The 20,056-nt window shown below is 34.6% G+C and overlaps 1 protein-coding gene across 5 annotated transcripts in view; it reads right to left on the bottom strand.

The window, feature by feature from the left end:
• The window catches only part of CNTN1 (contactin 1), a 358,325-nt gene that overhangs the window by 253,438 nt on the left and 84,831 nt on the right, over positions 1–20,056 (bottom strand). For 4 of the 5 annotated variants that reach the window (XM_036867150.1, XM_036867147.1, XM_036867145.1 and 1 more), the window contains one exon: positions 10,152–10,199. The exons of the other annotated variant lie outside the window; for it this stretch is intronic. The gene's annotated coding sequence lies outside the window, so the exon portion shown is untranslated. The remainder of the gene's footprint in view (positions 1–10,151; positions 10,200–20,056) is intronic. 5 annotated transcript variants of the gene reach the window in all.

Genomic DNA, 20,056 nt, shown 5'->3' with positions numbered 1-20,056 from the left:
ATAAACACAATGTATTTTGACACGAGTTATATCAGCAGCTAGTGTGCTTTGTTGGTATGTATACTTGTGGTCCTTCTAAAAAAGTACAATTATTTATTTCATATAAATTGGTGTCAAGTCAGATCCCTTACCACCCCATATTTATAGAAATATATTTTCAAGTATAAAAGAAAACATTTTATATTTATGTCTGTAATATTTTTTCTTGGTTTGAGCTCAGTGTTATAATTGCTGCAATAAATTGAATATTGATTCTGTTTTCCAAAGTATTAGCTACTGGGCTATGTAATGGCAAGTTGTTATATTTAACTTTCCCATGTTTGCACTATACTCTGTAGAATATGATTTAGGCTACCACTTTCATTGTATAAACCTAGAACTACAGCTCTGACACCAAACTTAACAAGCAAAGCACAGAAGGGAGAAAATATAGATGTGATTTTAAGTGCTAAAAAATAAATAAATAAAATCCTAGAAAATCAAATGAATTAAAAGAATACTTTTTGGGTGGAAGCACACTTTGATGAATTATTATAACACTCTAGTAAAGATAGATTCAATGTGGACCATAGAAAGGGGAGAAAAATTAAGCTGAGTGAGAGAGGGGCAGGCAGCCACTAGACTTCAATAGATGAAGTGAGTACTATTAACACTAGCCCAGGGCAGCACCCAAGTGTGGACTTCAGTAAAATAAATAATAGATTTGTACAAGTCATGGGTCTATGGAGGTATTTCAAGATTAAATGGATCAAGGAAGTTTAAAGTAGCAAATATTAAGGATGTAAATCTAAAATGTAAGAATCTTACAAATGTTCATATACATGAATATAAGAATATTGCAAGGATGTTAAAAATAAAATTATCTTTAAGTGGAACATTGGAAAAAAAACTTATGTAACTAAGAGAAGTGGCCAAATTATATGTTATAATATTAAAAAATGGTTTTGAAATTTTTTTGACATGAAAAGTTTCAAAATTCAACACACTGTAAGATGAACTAAAAAAATAGAATGTTAAAATTTATGTATCTGTGACTTCAAAATATCTCAAGATGTTAACAAAAGTTTATATTTGAGATGTGAGATTATGAGGTATTTCACTTATTCTCCATTTTTTTTCAAAATAAGTGTGCATTTTTTAAATTAAAGGGCTCCTATTATAGCGCACTTACACAGTTATTTCCTCTAATCATTATAATAATGTTTTTATTGTTTTGTTGCCATAGGAGGCACATTGAATGGCTTGCCTATACTCTTACAGGTGTCAGCAGAGACCTAGAATTCAAATTTAAGTTCCTTTCAGTTCCTTTCACTGCAACACATACAAATGTATTCTTGCCTCACCATTTATGAGAAGGAACGAAACCCATCATTTCAAGGGTTTGTGAAAATTTCTAAGCAATTTAAGTGCTATTGACTGATAGGTGATTCAGTAATCAAAATGCAAATATATATGTTAGAATTTCATATCCTTTCCATGCCAAGCTTCTGCTCAGAATAATAATTTAGTATGATAGCAGAAAGTCATACAAGGAAATTTAAAAAGCAGATTATATTATCTGCATATAGAAAAATAAACTTCAAAGTAATAACTAAATCAATAATTACATAGCAATTAATATTTTTCTGTAAGGTATTATGCTGAGGCTTAAGAAATGTACAAGACATAACTCTCTTCCCTTATCGGTTTTTTAATCTCACTTATGAAATATATGTGAATAATCAAAATAACAGTAAAGATTTAAACTAAAAATTAAGAATATAAGACAAAGGAGAAAATTAGAATCTATTAAGTGTCTACTAAATAGTGGAAACTGTTAGGCATTTGCTATGTGTCATCTCATTTACTCTCTCATCAACAGGGTGTACAATGTAACTGATGAGGCAGAACCTAAGAGGAAGAGAAGAAACTTCTCTAGTGAAGTCAGTGAGTCATCTAGAGAGAATCTCTTTTTAAAGAGTCGTTTGATTTGTCCTTAGTAACCTAGTAGGTACCTATCTTCCTGGGGAAAGATTATTTAGAACCTTTTCTATTATTTAGAACCTTTTATGACCTGCTAAATTATGGCTCACCTCCCACAAGAGCAGGTCACTGAGTAAGTTTTCCAAGAGGTTACTTGGGGTTGGAGAATATCCTTTTGTGATTTAGTGTTATTGAAACCTCCTTAAAGGATTTCTGTTTCTGACTGAGGTTGTCAGCAGGAAAGGATATCAGGAGCCTCAACAAGGTCACCCTGTGGCAAGGGAGCGCAAGGCCTTTGACCCAAGCTCAGAACCATGGTTTAGAGATTCCTGGAGAAAGGTTGAGGCTGGCAGCCTTTCCTGTCCTGGCCAATATATGATGGTGGGAATTGGAGGAATGATAGCTGATGACAGATAGAATCATTAAGTCTACAGTGTGCAGGGATCAGTTCAGACAGGACATCCCTGTAGCAGTGCAAAATCACCAGGTGGAATCTGCTGGGGGACCAGTTTTCCATAGCAGCTCCACGTATGCTGACGGAAAGCAATGGATGGACTCCCCTGTTTTCTTTCTGCTTGGGATTTGGAAGCAGGGCAGACTACATTAGATAGAGTGATCCTCTGGGAATCTTCAGCAATGGGAGTGAGAGCAGCAAGGACCTCAGGAGGGAGGCATTGGACTTCCTGCTAATATGGGCATGCCAAGTTTCAAGTTATGTGAAAAAAAATAAAAGAGATGTGACTGCATTTGAATTCCAGTTGCTTTTATTTTTTCTATCATGAGAAGAAGGTTCAAAAATGATGCATAGCTTGCCTAAGCAGCCACAGTTAGTAATTTGCAAAGCTAGAATTCAAACCAATTCTGTTTGACACTAATCTTCTATCCTCTACAAAAGAGATGTCATAAGACATTATATATTTTCCAGATAAAATTATACCTCTAGCAAAATTTAGTAAATTATTATTCACTAGTAATTAGTAAAATGTTTTCTTAAACTCCAGATGAATGCTGTTGTGCAATTCTGGGAGAAAATAAAGCTTATGTTTGCTTTATGAAAAGTTCACAGTCATTTTATTTTATTCTTCATTGAATCTCAGGCACTAAATCCCCTGTGTCTTCCTGGATTTTCTTTTATTGAAGAAAACAATTATTGTTTTGATGAAACGGAATAAAAATTCATGCAGTTTTCTTCTATTAGCCATGCTCAAAAAATAAAGCCACAGCTTTTAATATCTATTCAATAATTCATTCTAATATAATTAATGAGAAACTTTATTAAGCATCTAAAATAATTCAGCTGTGCAACAGAAGTAACAAGGCGAGTCTGCCAAAATTCATTATAATAAATAGTACTTAATGGCACTGAAAGATACACTAGGGTGTTTTTCCCATTGTTCCCAAAAGTGCCAAGTACAAGAGTGAGCACATATTTGGTGTTAAACAAACTACTTTTGATTGATGATAGCTGCTAAGTCCTGAGTAAACTGTAGCATTTAAGAGAGTGCATGGAATTGTTGAAAATCATATAAAAGTTATAAAGATATCAAGGTTTATGACCAGCAAGCAAATGAGAGGAGTTACCTTATAAATAAAAAAGGTGTGACTTTATGCTTACAACCTCTAATTCATGAAAGATTGATATAAGTAGATAACTTGACAGGGATAGATTTTTTTTTATATCCCCAATGCCTAGAATAGAACCTGCATTCTAGTAAGCATCACAGGGAGCTGATAAGGAATATTTGTTGAATAAATCGATAGTCATATGTGTTATACTTTTATTTATGCTCATATTTGTTAGATATTAGAAATACTACACAGTATTTAAAGGTCGAGTGAAGAAATACAAATAAGCCTTCACAATAACACCCATAACTGGAAGAAGAGAGTAGCGTGAGGTACAGGCTGCTCACAGAAAAATGGAATCCTCTCGTAGATCCCATATCCCGGTAACTCTGGCTTCCATTTTAGCTACTTAGAAGTTGTCCATTAATCTAATCACCTTCCATTTAACAGTGCTGTCTTGTTTCTCTAGTTGCTTCCAGTTCTTCTTTTAGTATTGGCATTCTGCAGTTTCATTTTTATGTGTTTACATGTAAACTTTCCTATAATTTATCCTGTCTCAGGTTCCTTAGGCTTCCAAGATCTGAAGATTAAGTATTTTTCAACAATTTTCTGCTGTTACTTCTTTAAGTATTTCTTCCTCTTCCTTATTTCTATTTTCTGATTTTAGAACACTGATTACATGTTTTACATCTTTTCATTCTGTTCATCATCTGTTCCACGGTCCATAGTCTCTCTGGTAATTTGCATTTTTTTCTTTCTGTGATGTTTCTCTCTTTGATAATTATTTCTTTGGATCACAAATTTAGCTGGGTCAATTCTATTAAACTGTTCTTTAAGTGTATAATTTCAATTATAATATGTTTCATTTCTATTATTCTTTTCCAAAGCCACTTCTCATTTTTACATTATCTGGTTCCTTGCTCATATTTTCAGACATTTTCTTCTTTAAATATATTTTTGGTAGTTAGAATAATGGTCCTCCTTCCACTCCCAGGATGCCCATGATCTAATCCTCAGAAACCTGCAAATATGCTACCTTACCTGGGAAAAGGGGCTTTGCAGATGTGATCAAGGTAGTGTCTTTGAAATGGTGAGATTATCCTGGATTACCTGGATGGTCCCAATCCAATCACATGAGCTCTTAAGAGCAGAAGAGGAAGGCAGAAGAACGGGTCAAGAGATGCCATGTGAAAAGGACTTAGCCCAGTGTTGCTGGCTGTAGAAAGGTAAGGAAGAGGCCATAAACCAAGAAAGGCAGCAGCCTCTGGAAGTTGGAACAACCTTCAGTTTATAGTCAGCATGAAAATGGGGACCCCAGTCCTACATCCACAAGGAATTGAACTCAGTCAGTAATTTGAATGGGCAGAAAACTGATTCTGCCTTACAGCTTCCAGAAAGGAACATATCTGCCACCCTTAATTTCAGTCCAATGAGAACTGTACTGGACTTCTGTTCTATAGAACTATAAAATAATTAAGTTATGCTGTTTTAAGCCACTGTTTGTAATAATTTTCTAGCAGCAATAGAAAATTAATATAGATTTTAGTACTAGAATTGAGGTGTTTCTGTAACAAATATCTAAAAATGTGAAATTGATTTTGGTATCAGGCAGTGGGTACAGGCTGGAAGAATTTTATTAAGTATGGAAGAAAAAGCCTAGTTTTCTTTGAATAGACTGTTAGCAGAAATATGGACATTAAAGAATGTCCATGAGGGCTCAGAAGGAAGTAAAGAGCATTACAGAGAAGTCCTAAATTGCCTCATAGAAAATATAAATGGTCGTGAACAAACTATTAATAGAAACATGGATTTTAAGAATGCTGCTGGTGAGGGCTCAGAAAGAAATGAGAACATGTTATTGGAAACCAGAGGAAAAGGGATTTTTGTTACATAGAAATCTTAGCAGGCTTGTGTCATGCAGTTAATATGGAAAACAGAACTTGTAAGCAATGAACTTGGATATTTAACTGAGGAGATTTCCAAGTAAAGTGTTGAATGTGCAGACTGATTTCTTCTTTCTCCTTAGAGTAAATGCAAGAGGAAAGAGATAAACTGATAGAGGAACTGTTAAACAAAAAGGAATCAGGACTTGATGATTTTGGAAATTCTCAGCCTTCCCATATGGCAAAATGTTAAAATTAAGATATTCATTTAAATTTAAATTTATTTAAAAATTAAGAGATTATTTTTCTGAGCTATTTCAGAAAGATCAAAAGATCAGAGTAATCAGTAACATAAAAGACTCTTTGAAAAAATTAAGAAGTTATCATAAATCCCATCAGTCATCTCATCAGAAGCCAAAAGTAGAGATTTTCTTGGAAAGATCTGCACATGAGCCTCTTGTCTAATGGATTGAATCCCTGTGACATCTATGGAAAATCCACAGAGCTCTTGAGAATCTTATACAAGCAGAGACACTGCCAACCTGGACTGAAGAGGTCAGAGAGATATGATGTGAGAAAGTCTCAACCTGCCTTTGCTGGCTTTGAAAGTAAAAAAGGGGCCCAAAGTCAAGCCATGTGGCAGCATCTGGAAACTGGGAGAAACCCTCAACCTAGAGCCAACAACAAAACAAGGAGCTCAGTCCTATAACCACAAAGAACTGACTTGTGCCAACAACCCAAATGAACAAGAAATTAATTCAAGTTTCCCTAGAGCCTCCAGAATGAATTGCATCCTGCCTATACTTTGATTTTCATCTGGTGTACACTTGTACAATGTGTTGTTTTATGACACTAAGTGTGTGGTAATTTGTCATAGAAAATAAAAATGGCAATAGAAAATTAATTTCTCTTTTAATTTTAGAATATTCAACATACTTCTTTTCTGAATCTGATCATTCCAATACAATGTATCTTTCTAAGACTATGTCTTCTGTCATGGTTTTTTTCAGCTTTCTCTCAAGTCTAATTTATTCTTTATGCTTTGTAATTTTTAAATTGGTAACTAATTATTTTAGAAATTTATCTTGGAATCATTCAATTTGGATTCACAAAGCAAGTGATTTATTTTGCTTCTACTCACTGACTGTGAATCTGGAACCACTCTAAACTACTGGATAAAGTTCGTTGATCACACAGGTAAATTCTGCCACCAAATCTCAGTGAAAGCCACCTAATAATTCTGAGTTCTAAGGACAAATCTGTGTCCCTCCACCCAGTGCAAGGTCTAGATAGGCATGTTTCTTTGATGTACCTTCTTGGTGGTAGGTTTATTTTGTGTAGACCCTTATTCTTAGAGTGTTGTCCTTAAGGGTTCTGATTCTCTGAGAGAGACACTTCTATCAGACTACAACTAGAGTTAGCCCTTTGCTTCATATTCTGTCCCAATGTTACCCTTACTTACCTCTTGGGTTGCTTTTTTCACTTTGTTTTTGTCCCCTTTGGATTCTTTGCTTTCTTACCCTTTCAGAAAAGCATTTAAAAAGAAGTATTTTATAGTCATATTTTTAGAGTTTTTCATTCAACAGCTGCCAGAAAAGGAACACTCTATAAATTATTTTTAATCCTACTTAAATTTATTTTTAAAAAATTGAAGTAATACAGTTTGTTGCCTGTACAAGGGTTTTATTACCTTAAGTAAAACTGTTATCAAAGTGATAGTTTTTTCATTCAATTTCTTGATGCATTTAACAAGTACAGGGCTTCCCTGGTGGCGCAGTGGTTAAGAACCCATCTGTCAATGCAGGGGACACATGTTCGGGCCCTCGTCCGGGAAGATCCCACATGCTGCGGAGCAACTAAGCCTGTGTGCCACAACTACTGAGCCTGCCTGCCACAACTACTGAAGCCCGCATGCCTAGAGTCCATGCTCCACAACAAGAGAAGCCACCACAATGAGTAGCCCACGCACTGCAAAGAAGAGCAGGCCCCACTCACCATAGCTAGAGAGAAAGCCCGCACACAGCAGCAAAGACCCAACACAGCCAAAAATAAATAAATAAATAAATTTTAAAATAAAAAAAAAAACCCCAAAACAAGTACAGTTCCTGATGGTACTAATGTCAAGAAAAATAAGTAGCAGACCACAGGCAATATGTTTCACATTTTAAATCTCTACTTTCTAAAAATGTATTGATAGCACTATATAAAGACTCTCCTCCAGACTCCAAATATAGAAAAAAAAAAAAAACACATAGTCTTTGAGAATCAAACTCTAAGAAATTCAATTAGTCTTTGTACTGCTTTTATATTTTAAATAAACATAATTAAGCTCAAATCTTTAGATTTAGAAAGTATATTTACTTTTTGGTTTGTAAATTAAAGATCTACATTTCCTTGATGATATTTACGACAAGTCTTGATCCACTCAATCAGAAGTAATCCAATCCTTTGTCCCTCCATAACAAGGGATTACATTATGATGTAATAATTTGTTTATATATTTGGGTTTTGTTTTTTTTTTTAACTAGACTGTGAGCATCTTGAAAAGAGAAACCATATCTATTAAAAGTATTGTAATGGGCCCAAAATTTAGCACTGAATTTAGGTACTGAATAAGTATTTGATGAATTTAATCTATGAGTGAGTATGTTTAGTAAAATGTAAGAAGTTTATAATTCTGTATGCATATTATTTTAACCTGTATTTTAAACTAATATTAGGAAAAATTGTTTTAGTATTATTAGAAATATTATAGAATTGTAGGCCAGCATTAGTGAGAGAGATAACTCCAAATGAAGTAATTTGTACTCTAAGTAGAGATTCCCTTCTTTCTTTCTCTTCTTGTTTATCATCTAATTCACATATTTCTTTGCACAATGAATGAATGAGAGCTTAGATTCTTAAATAAAAGTAATTTAAAATTGTATTTTGCCTGAAACATTGTTAACAGGATAATGGTAATGCCCAATGAAAGAAAATCCTTAAAGTAAAAGAAGTAACATTGCCAACATTTAAAATAAATGTTTTCCAGAGCTGACTTTTAAGTAATTTGCATTACTTACTTTTAAAAGAAATACACTATGTTGCCAAACAAAGAAATAAACAAATCCCAAACAAATAAAACCTTTGAGAATTTAGTGTTACATATAGAAGGCATACAAGTTACATCTTCTTACATATACTTTTCAAGCTTACAACCCTATATTTTGTTCTTAAAATGTTCAACTGAAAATGGTGTTTAAATATCAGCCCCATGTGCTTCTATTTTTATACTTATCCTTCCATAGTAATCACCCCCTCTAAAGTAATAAATACATTTAACGGAATTAGGACCCAATCTTCACCCCTTTCTTCATTTAACTTTCTATGTCCTGTAAGAACAGTGAATGTGGGTCCCCTTCAATATTTCAGATGCAAAATAGAGAAACCAAACTCATTCTGTTCTCTAACAAAATAGTTTATATTCCCTTTCTATCAGTTTTAAAATTTTTCCTTTTTTGCTGTGAGAATAATCTTAAAACCCTCTCTGTTCTTCCTTCCTTTAGTCCTTTTGTCTAATCTATCATAAAGAGCTGTCATTTTTGTTTGCTTCCAGGTCTTCAGGCCTCTATTAGAATTAGGACATCATTTCATGCCTTGACAGGACTAGATAATTTTCAAAGATCCCTTTTAATTCAATACTTTTTATCTTTTTCAACTGATCACCCTGACCACATTGTGGATTCTTGTACCCAACTCCAATGGTAATAATCCAATTTAGTAGTTTGCAGGTAGAGGACACTAGAGATGAAACTGGAACAGTCACTCAATATTACCCATCAAAGTATGTCCGTAATCTCGGTCTGCTCTGGCTATACAATTTTTATTACATTTTCCTCAAATGCTCTTCATTCCAACTTGTCACTCTAGCACACTGCATATCTATAGGATTTTTCACGCTTTTGTTAGTGCTCGTCATAGCACAAAACGTTCCCTTCTCATTGTCTCCTCAGTAGAAAATTTTCAAAATTCGGTTTAACTCTTATCTTTTCCAGGTAGTTTACACAGTGATAGAAACCAAAATTTGGGCGTTAGTTAGGCCTCAGCTTGTAACTATGCCACTTACCAGCTACATAACTTTAACCAGCCTCAGGTTTCTTATTGTAAAATGAGATTAATAATAGTAATAAGAATAATACTTTTGCTTTGTAAAATTGTGAGGATTGTATGAGTTAAAGCATATAAAGTGTTTAGTAGAGTGCCTGTGTTATAACATTAAGTAAATAGTATGATTATTGCTGATGGTATTACTATTATTATCATCATCATCATTATTATTATTATTAATTCCATGATGTCCCCATTACTCCAGCCCATATTTGATAACTCATTCCAACCTCTATTAACTCAGCAATATTGAGCACTACATAATTCAGTATTAATTGTCCTTTACTTGTTTTATGTATTTGCACAGTGATTTACTTGCATGGCTATTGTGCGAGAGGGCACTGAGAGGACATTTAATAAGTAGTCATCAAACAATTTATCACATTTTGATATTTTTGAAGTTGAGAAATAACAAAAAGATAATACAGAACCAATATCATTGAGTGTTTATCATGAACTGGAAAATTTCTCAATGCTCAGTTACTAAAAATACATTTGAATATTCTATTACACACGGTTTTGGCATATATTTTTATTCTTTAAAACTAAAATACACACACATAAACATACACATCCCCCAAGTAAACAGCTTACCTTAAGATTGTTCTGAATTTAGCTTCAGAAACCATCCAAAGCAGATATCTACAAATCAATAATTATGAAACTACAGTCAGTTAGCTTGAATATAAAGGTGCTTTTACTTTTAGCAATGATTTTTAATATTTTCTACAAAAAATTAGTAGCGTATTCATCATCTAGAAGTTTTTGTTTATTGCCTTGACCACTAAAGTTTTGGAATATTCATAAAATATATTTTAAAAATCAGTAAACACTTTTAAGCTAAAGGAATTTGACTTGTTTCACTATTTGCAAAACCTATTGATGGGTTATATCCCAAATATCATCTTATTAAGCATTATTGAATTGTATTAAAAATTAACATTTTAAATAAAGCTATAATAATAGGACTGCTGAACTTGACCCATTTTATGATAATGAACACTAGACTAAAATATATTATAGGAAGCATGTGTATATACCATATGCACCACATATACACCATATATATATGTGTGAGTGTGTATTCCAAATGTATGTTTACATATTGATAGATAAAACAGTATTACACACACACACACACACACACACACACACACACACACACACATAACATGTAAATTTATGGAAAAATACACAGGTAGACCTAAATAATTTGCTAAAGTAAACCAAGTATTTGGGTGTAATCTAATGAGTCAAATTCAACCGAGCTCAAGTGTTTGGATAAACTGATATTTTGGTGACACTAACAATAACAGCAGCAAAAATCATGTTGTGAGTTTTATAGCTTATAGAACACTTTTTCACATTCTTGTTCAGGTCTTCAGTAACCCTCATGATCACAGATGTGTTCCCTCCCAAATACTAATAAGATAAGCTTGGTCTGAATTAACACAGAGGTAGTTACATAGGAAGCTTGCCCCTCAAATCCCCATTCTGAGATTAGCCTTTACATTTAAAATGCAAGCTATGTCATATTCCCTCATAAACAAAACACATTTGAAATCTATGAAATCTAACTTTTCATGTGGCTGAAGCTCTTCTTTTAGATCTTGTCTCAAACATCCCTTCTTCAGAATGATGGCAGATATTATTCAAATAATGACTCAAATCAATACATAACTATATGTTATATTAAATGTGATGAAGAAGACTCATATGGTACTTTGAGTATAATGAGGATCCTGATTTAGTTTGGAGGGAATAAAATTTAAACTGAGAATGATCAGGCAAAGACAGAGCAGGAAAGAGAGAGAGTGGCCAGTTTTGAAGGAACGGCAGGTGCACAGTGCTGAGGCATGAAGGAGCGAGGCACCATGGAGGAGCAAGAAGAAGGCCATAGGGCTAAAGCCCAGACAGGGAGGGGTGAGTGGGGGTGTACAGAGCTGGAGAGCTCCAGCAGGAGCATGGCAGGTTATGAAGAAGATTTGTTTTTATCGTACATATTACAAGAGGCCATTGAAAAGATTTCTGCAGATGAGTGACATAATAAGGTTTCCTTGAAGACGGTAGCTCTGAGAGGAGGAAAAAAGTGGAGGAAGAGTGAATGTAGGAACCCAGTGAAGGGTTATTGCTCTAGTTCAGGAAAGAGAGGTAGTGGCTTTGACTTGAGTGTTTGCAAAAGATATTGAGAAAATGGGTTTGTTTTGATAAGTTTCGTGGGACACAGTATAATCTGTCTCTCTAACTTGATTCTAAGTTCTATGAGGGCAGACTGTATCTTTTTACCGACCATTATATCCTCTGCCATCATATGCTTTGTACATAGTTGATACTCAAAAAAATATTTTTTTAATGAATGAATGGTAGGAAATGGAGAGAAAATTGGAAAGTATAAGGAACTTCATGAAATGGTACTATTTACTGTGATAAGAATCACTAGAAAAGATCAGGTTTACAAGTGAAGTCATAAGTTTAGATTTAAAAAGTGCAATTTTTTGGAAGAGCAATATTTATCATAAGAATATCAGTAACTGTGTGAAGCCATGGGAGTGGATGCAATATCTATGGGGAGAAAATAGATTAATAATGATAACTGAAAATTTGCAGGCTCTTACTATGTATCAGGCACAGATCTAAGGATTTTACATGTATCAATCCCATTAATCCTCAAAATAATTCCACAAAGAATATTTTATTTATTATCCCACTTTAAAGATGCAAAAACCAAGGTACAGAGAAATTATATAACTTGCCTAAATTCATACAGCTAGTAAATGGCAGAACTAGGATGTGATAGGCAGAATTCTAAGATGGCCTCAAACACTCCTAACCCCTGATGTATGTACCTTGTACACACAATTTCCTCTCCTGTGCAGGGCAAAAGCTGTAAATGTGATGGGATACAATTCCTACTGTTTAGTTATTAATCAGTTGACTTTGAGTTAAAAACAAAAGGGAGATGTTGTAGGCCTAGCCTAATCAGTTCATCCCTTTAAAAGAACGTCAAATTGGAAGTGTTAGAAGGTCTAGGTAGGGGGCCACGTGGCAGAGAATCACAGGCAGCTTCTAAGAACTGACACTAGGCCCTGGCCAACAGCCATCAAGAAGATGGGGCCTTCAGTTCTACAATCACAAGAAATTAAATTCTGCCAACTCTAGTGAGCTTGGAAGATTCAAGCCTCTCAGATGAGTCCTCAGCCCTAGCTTCCAGCTAGATTTCAGCCTGTTGAGACCTTGAGCAGAGGACCCAGCTGAACTCCACCCAGACTTCTGTGCTGCAAAATTGTGAAATGCTAAATGAGTGTTGTTTTAAGCCACAAAGTTGTGGGAATTTGCTACACAGCAATAGGAAACAACTAATGCACAGGATTAAACGTAGGTAGTCGGTTTATGTAGCCTGTGTTGTTAAAGACTTAGCTGTACTGCATAAGGTAGGAGAGTTGGGAAGTGAGAAGAGAGGCTAATGCCAGCAGAGCCCTGGAGAATGCAGACATTTAAAGAATGTGCAGAGGAAAATGAACCAGCAAGGGAAACTGAAGAGAAACAAAGAAACTCAGGAAAATCCAACAGAGTACGGCATGATGGAAGACATGAAGAAGAAAGATCTGTGGAAGGAGGGACCTTGACTGGGCAAGGGTGTGGAGGCTGCACAGAACAAGTCTGATGAGGACTGAAGCATGTTCGCTGCATTCAGTAAGATAGAGGAGGCTGTTATGGGCTTTCCTCTGGTCAACTGAAAAGTGCAGCTGGCATTTAGAATAACCCCCTTTTTTTTTTTTAATTTTTATTATTTATTTATTTATTTATTTATGGCTGTGTTGGGTCCTCGTTTCTGCGCAAGGGCCCTCTCTAGTTGCGGCAAGCGGGGGCCACTCCTCATCGCGGTGCGCGGGCCTCTCACTATCGCCGCCTCTCTTGTTGCAGAGCACAGGCTCCAGACGCGCAGGCTCAGTAATTGTGGCTCAAGGGCCCAGCTGCTCCGCGGCATGTGGGACCTTCCCAGACCAGGGCTCGAGCCTGTGTCCCCTGCATTGGCAGGCAGACTCCCAACCACTGTGCCACCAGGGAAGCCTTCCCTTTTTTTTAATTAAGGGGAAAAACCATGTGATTGGCTGGGGAGAAAAATCTTTTCCAGATAGACTTTCATTGCTCGATATTTTCATACAGGAGAATTATAGACCTCTTTCTCAAGAACTAGACACATTTGGTTAATTACAGCAGATTTGAAAAGTAAACCAATTAAAATGTTGTTTTGTCACAAAATTTAACTTCCAGGATTAACAATTTCTTAAGTGACAAGGCAAAATTACATCCAATTAGTATTCTAAAGAAAATTTAATCTCCTGAGATGACTAATGAAAAACAGTAGAAGGAAGAGAACAGAAAAAAAGAGAACTTAGTTTCCAAAGATCTGTTATTTTGATCATTTACATTGCTACTCTAAGGGAAAGCTATTCTTTTCTCCTTATGGAAAATGACAACAGATGCAGAAATCAAAATATAAGCAGACATTAAGTAAATCAATAAGAATCCACTTTGTAATAGGGTACAATTGAGAAGACAGTGTACACACAGAGATAATTAAATTTATGGCCTTTTATGCTGCTTTATTCACCTAATGATGTTGTTTTGAGTACTCTTTTTCCAGTACTTCACTTTGGTGACTAATTTTATGGAAGGAAGAAATAACAATGGCCAACTCTCCCCTTAACCCACATAAGATATTAAAAAAACAGAATTCATTCTACATGTAAGTTGTTCCTAATACGTGGGGGAAAACTTGTCTCCAATGGAACCCTTAGGAAATGAGAGGAAAGTTTACCCAGGGATCTCTGCCACATATTCAGCATAGGATTGGGGCCATGTGTAATGGCCCAGCCTGAACTGAGATTTAACATTTTCTATTTTGACTGATCAAGACAGATGCCCAATGAGATAGAGACCCAAGTGTGAGAGTGCAGTGTTAGTGTTTCTTCTGGTGGCTTACAAAAAATCTCTTCACATCTGACTTCATCCCTTTGTCTCTTCTGAGACCCTTTGTCCCAGACATGGTTGTGGGTTTGCCTGTTCCTAGCACTTTACCCATCTATTCAAAGATAGCTTAATAGACCTAATACAGTCATTACTTATATTCCAAGATTATCATTCCTTTTGTTGATCACTTACATTTCAAGATCTTGAGTTTGTTTTGCATTCAATTTATTTTCATGTATTTGGCTTCCACTTTTAGCTGCTTATGGGTGAGACAGTTCTTGCTAACAGAAGCAACCTTACTAGTGAGCATGTGATTGCTGTCTAGTGTAAGACAAAGACTGATTCATTCATGAGTCATACATCTTCATAAAGAAAAGAGGCTTCTGTCATCCTTGCATAAAATTCTTTAAAAAGAAAGTCTACGCTTTAGTGCGATCGGTCATTCCAGAAAACACATCACATCTTCTTACTCAATAAGCCCTGAACCTCTAACCAAAACAAGACGCTTGACTAGAGTGCCTTGACCTTTCCTTAAAGTCCTTCTCTTTTCATTCATGGAATTTTGAGATGAACCTTAAAATGAGGCTTGGTCCTTTTTTTTTTCCCTCAAAAAAGAAACTATAAAAATATGAGACAAAGACAAGTGTGAGAAACAATTTCAAATTTTATTTTCTATGTTGGATATCCCAGAACCATATTGTATCAATAGTTTCCCACATTATTGACAACTACATAAATTCTTGGCTGATGTTTCAGATCTTTCATCTCAGACATTCCAAATCCCTAATGGCCTTAAACTTTAAAGCCTAATCATTCAGGTGATTCTTTATCCCTTTTCCCAACTGGAATGTGGATACAGCAAGTCTATCTGTCATCTTTCCAGTAGGCCTTTCTTATACAAAATGAGATAGATAACTTCTCATGGTCATCTTGTCCAACCCTAACTTCTTATTATTTTCCCAAACTATAGTTTTTGTCTTAGGCTGTGTTCACTGTGTGTAAATACTTCACATTGGTTTCCAATTACTTGAATAAACTGATTGTTTTGGTGAGCAGCACTCCTGGTATAATAAGAGTGCAGAAAAACTCTTTCATATTCCTGTGCTGATGAGCTATAGTCCCCAAAGGAGGTAAATTTTAAGTTTTGTAGGACCACAGTCTAGAATACAATACAAAATATAGACTAAAATTTGGCCTGAAGCTTTTTCAGGAGAAAGATACATGGTCCAAAAGATCTTAGGAATCCAGACTAAATTCTAACCTCAAATTCTTTATATTTGCCCCAAGAACTACTGTGACTTTTGGGAGATTTATATTTCCAGCTAAAATGAATCCTCATAACAATGGCAGGAGCAGGAACCAGAACTAGATTGCTTTGAACTATGCTTGTCTATGAATATCTTTCATAATCCAGCTAACATGCACCCTGTTGTGCTTTGTACCTATATTTTGATATCAGTGGAAATGCTACCTTTTTGTAATCAATTTCTTCTTTTAAAAAGAGATTTCATTTCTCCTACTAATTTTATTTAACTTTGAGGATTTTCTATATTGGATCCCAAAGTATTTCTTAACTGCGTCACAGTTAATAATAGGAAAACTTAACTTTCATGACTTGACTCTAAAACACACTACAAAGAATGTCTTAACTGACAGCAAACTTCTTAGAGGATGTTCTTATAATTAAGGTCCATTCCCTGGCCATTGATATTTAGGAAATTGGAAAGCCAGATAAAAAATAAATCTCTTAAAGTTTGCTGTATATTTCCTTGCTCCATAACTAATTATACCTTTAGGTATATCTACACATCCAAATGACACCAGACAACTAGCTTTTAAATTATAAATGTCTTTGGTAGAAGTCTTTTAAGTTACAGGTGAAAAAAGGTGAGGAGTGTTAAATTCTTATTCATTTTTGAAAATGAGAAGTAGCACACAGAAGGAACAGTTAAGTAATTCAAAGCAAACTGATGGGGAGTTGAGCATTAAATAGACTTTTTGAAGGGTATGCTGAAATAATTTGACATATTTTACTTAATGAACTTAATCTTTATAATAAAAAAAATAACTACTATTGAGAAACCATTATTTACTGAACTTTTAATGTAGATTATTAATTTTTTTAAAATCTTGCAAAATAGGAATTGTTCTCCCATGTGAAAAGTATGGTTTCAACTACTTGCTTTAATGAAAAAATAGTTAATCACGAATTCCCTGAATTTCATTCAAAAATAGTTTCCAACAGGAAAATAACTCCATCACTATGTCATCAAATTCATGGCTCTTCTGACTATTAAATGGATGTTTCCCTACTATCACTTTTTAATGTTAAAAGAAAGGAAAATATCAGTTGTTGAAAAGCTTATTTCTGACAGGAAACATTTTCTAGGTAATGCCAATAAAAATCTGGTGAAGAGAAACAGGTTGTTCTGCCATAGGGGGTTTTTGTTTGTATTGTTTTCTTTTTTGAAAAAAAACCCCTGAGAATTGTACATGTTTAAGGCAGCATACAGAAACTAGCTTTCCATTGTTGAGCCATAAAATATACTTTGGAAGGAAAAATAAGGCTCACCATACTCCAGATTAATACAATCTTTTTTCTTCATATGTGTAAAATTGAGCAAAATCGAAGTTCAAGTGAATTAATATTTTTAAAGTGACCAGAAAGGCAGGGACCAGCAAACATTTTAGGAAAAGGGCCAGATAGTAAATATTCTATGCTTAGTGGACCAACAGTTCTGTGTGACAACTACTCAACTCTACCATCGTGGTGGAAAAGCAGCCTAGACAATGCATATAAAAATGTGTGTGACTGTGTCCCAATAAAACTTTATTTACAAAAAGAGTACATAAGGCCCATGGCCTGTAGTTTGCTGATCCTAAAATAAAAGAATAATAAAATATAATCAAAACATGGAAATGATGAAACTAAGACACTTTCTTGTATTGTGTTAAAAGCCTTTTCATCATTTTGTCCAAATAGCTAACAGCAACTTTCAGGTATAAACATTAGGCTCTGGGCTACACCTTTAGTTATTGGAAAAATAGGACATGTATTCTTCTAATTCTTTTGAAATGTCCTCCATGAAATATTCTCAGAGATAAAAATTTTAATGATTTATAGTGAGCTGTTAAAACCAACAGTATTTTCATCTCATCTTTATATTAGTGTAAGGAATTCCACAATCTGGCATCTTTTAATGATTTGTACTATTGGGGCAGTAGATTGAGAATGTATGCAGGTAAACTTGAAGTTGTTAATTATATATATATATATATAATTTTCTTATTTACCCTTGCTAAAAACTCTCAAAGAGATAGTAGGATTAGTCATATTTTATAGGTTGTAAATCTGAAGTTTAAAGTGGTTAAGTATATTACCAATGTTACATAGCTGTAGGGCCGGGATTTGAACAATGTAGACCCATGCAGTGCTACCGTGTATGGTTGTGTAATTTCTGCACTTATTAGAACACTACATATAAGAGTATAGATGAGGTAGATTGGTATATTTATTATTGAAAATTTCCCACAGGTGTCAATAGAGTTTGTCTTGCAAAATCAATATTATGACTATTTTTTGATAGAAAGATGTATATTTTAGGATTATTTTTCTAATTTACAGCCATGCACCATATGTGATAGCTCCAGTCCTGGCCTGATTCTAAAGACATTGTTCTTTCACATAATGCTGAACTTTGTGTCAGGACAGCCTCCTGGAGTGTTACAAAAAGTAAGGTCTTGAGGGAATTCTGTGTTAGTAGACTGTATATGTAACCATCCCTTCCCTGCCTTAAAGTCCTGGGAATAGTTTATAACTATGAAAACAGAGAAAGGTTTTATATAACATGAAAGAAATTTCAAGATAGAAATGACAAGACCTGGTAACTGACTGGATACACAGAATAAAAAAGAGATAGGAATTATAGATAATATAAACATCATAAGATGGTTGACTAGATGTATGAATATATTATTAATTAAGATTGGGAGATAAAGTCTGGGGGAAGAGGAAAGATGCCTTTTTTGAAGTTCAGTATGAGATGATGGAGAAATCGAAAAGAAAGTGGAAAATATGTACCCAAAGTTAAGACAGTGAGTAAGGATAGAGCTGGGGATTTGGGTGTCATTTTCATAGAAGTGTGAGAGCTAATGCCAAGAGAATGAGAGAATGTAGTTGGGAAGCGTCTAGGATTGGGAGAAGTGGGACCTACGAGATAAGCCAAAAAAAGAAATAACACTGTAAAACTCTAATTAGAGAAGGGATATGACAAGTTAAAAATAGCATCACTGAAGCCAAAAACAAAAAATGTGTTAATGAAAAGAGATTCTCAAGAATGTCCCTTACTTCAGAGAGTTCCAGGAAGATAAGAACTGTGCAGAAATCACTACATCTGGCAATCCAAGAACAACTAGTGAATTCTGCACAGTCAGTCTCAATCCAATAGTAAAGTGAGGGGCCAGAACTTGGTGGGGGGTAAAGATGAAGAAATAGAATGTGCAGACTTTTTAAAAAAAATCTAAAACCTAAGAGAAGGCAGAAAAGGAGGAAAGAGGAATAAAGATTTGTTCTGTTTCATATTTGTTTTTATGAGCTGAAGCTGATTGGACATTTTTGAAGCTGGAAAAGTATCTGGAGGAAAGAAGCAATTTAAGATAAAACATTGAGGATGAATAACTGGCACTACTGTATTTCACAGAAGACCCAAGAATCCCAAGCCATCAATCAGTAGTGGCTTCAAGTGATATCCTGTCCTGCTCCTATCTTTTTTTTTTTAAGGAGCTTTATTTAGATATTATTTGCATACCATAAAATTGACACATTTTAAGTGTACAATTCAATGGATTTTAGTATTTTTATGAGGCTTTACTTTTATGTGTCCAATATTTGACATAGCCATAAGATCTCATCTGTCTTAGAATATGGTAGAACCTCCCAACTTAATCATGATGATAGAAATATAAAATAAAAGAATAATAGAGAAATGTCAGTGCTATGGGCTGCATCAACATTACAGGTCACTGTGTGGAATGAGGTAAATGCCCTAAATAGTTGCATTTGTAGCTTTCACAATAGATAATAATAAGCCACACTTATGACTCAAATAAACTTTTGTTTTCTACCATTAAGATCTATTTAGATCTGTAACTGACCTATAAAGTAACTATGCAGTAATGTACTAATTACAGTACATTTGTGCCTTACATTGACCGCTAAGGTTTGTTTTTGTTTGTTTGCTGGTTTGTTTTTGGCCATACTTCCCAGGGCAATTTTGTATCATTTCAAGTAGCCATTGTAATAATTCTTTGTGTTCAACCTTGATCTTAGGTTGTGAAAACTTGCTGGTGCGTACAAATAACAAAATATCATGTATCTCTCTGTAGTCTTGCATTAAATTAATGGATGTAGATATTTGTACACTTTTGTTCCTGAGTGATGATTTCTAGTCTTACAGCTCATTGCTTTACCTGGAATTGGGAGGAAAGGTTCTTCAAATAAACTAAAATGTAAACAGTACAAAAAA

This window comes from Balaenoptera musculus, chromosome 10, assembly GCF_009873245.2.
Source record: "Balaenoptera musculus isolate JJ_BM4_2016_0621 chromosome 10, mBalMus1.pri.v3, whole genome shotgun sequence".
Lineage (NCBI taxonomy): Eukaryota > Metazoa > Chordata > Mammalia > Artiodactyla > Balaenopteridae > Balaenoptera > Balaenoptera musculus.
Note: the sequence above shows the minus strand (reverse complement) of the source record. Positions and strands in the feature narration are given on the sequence as shown.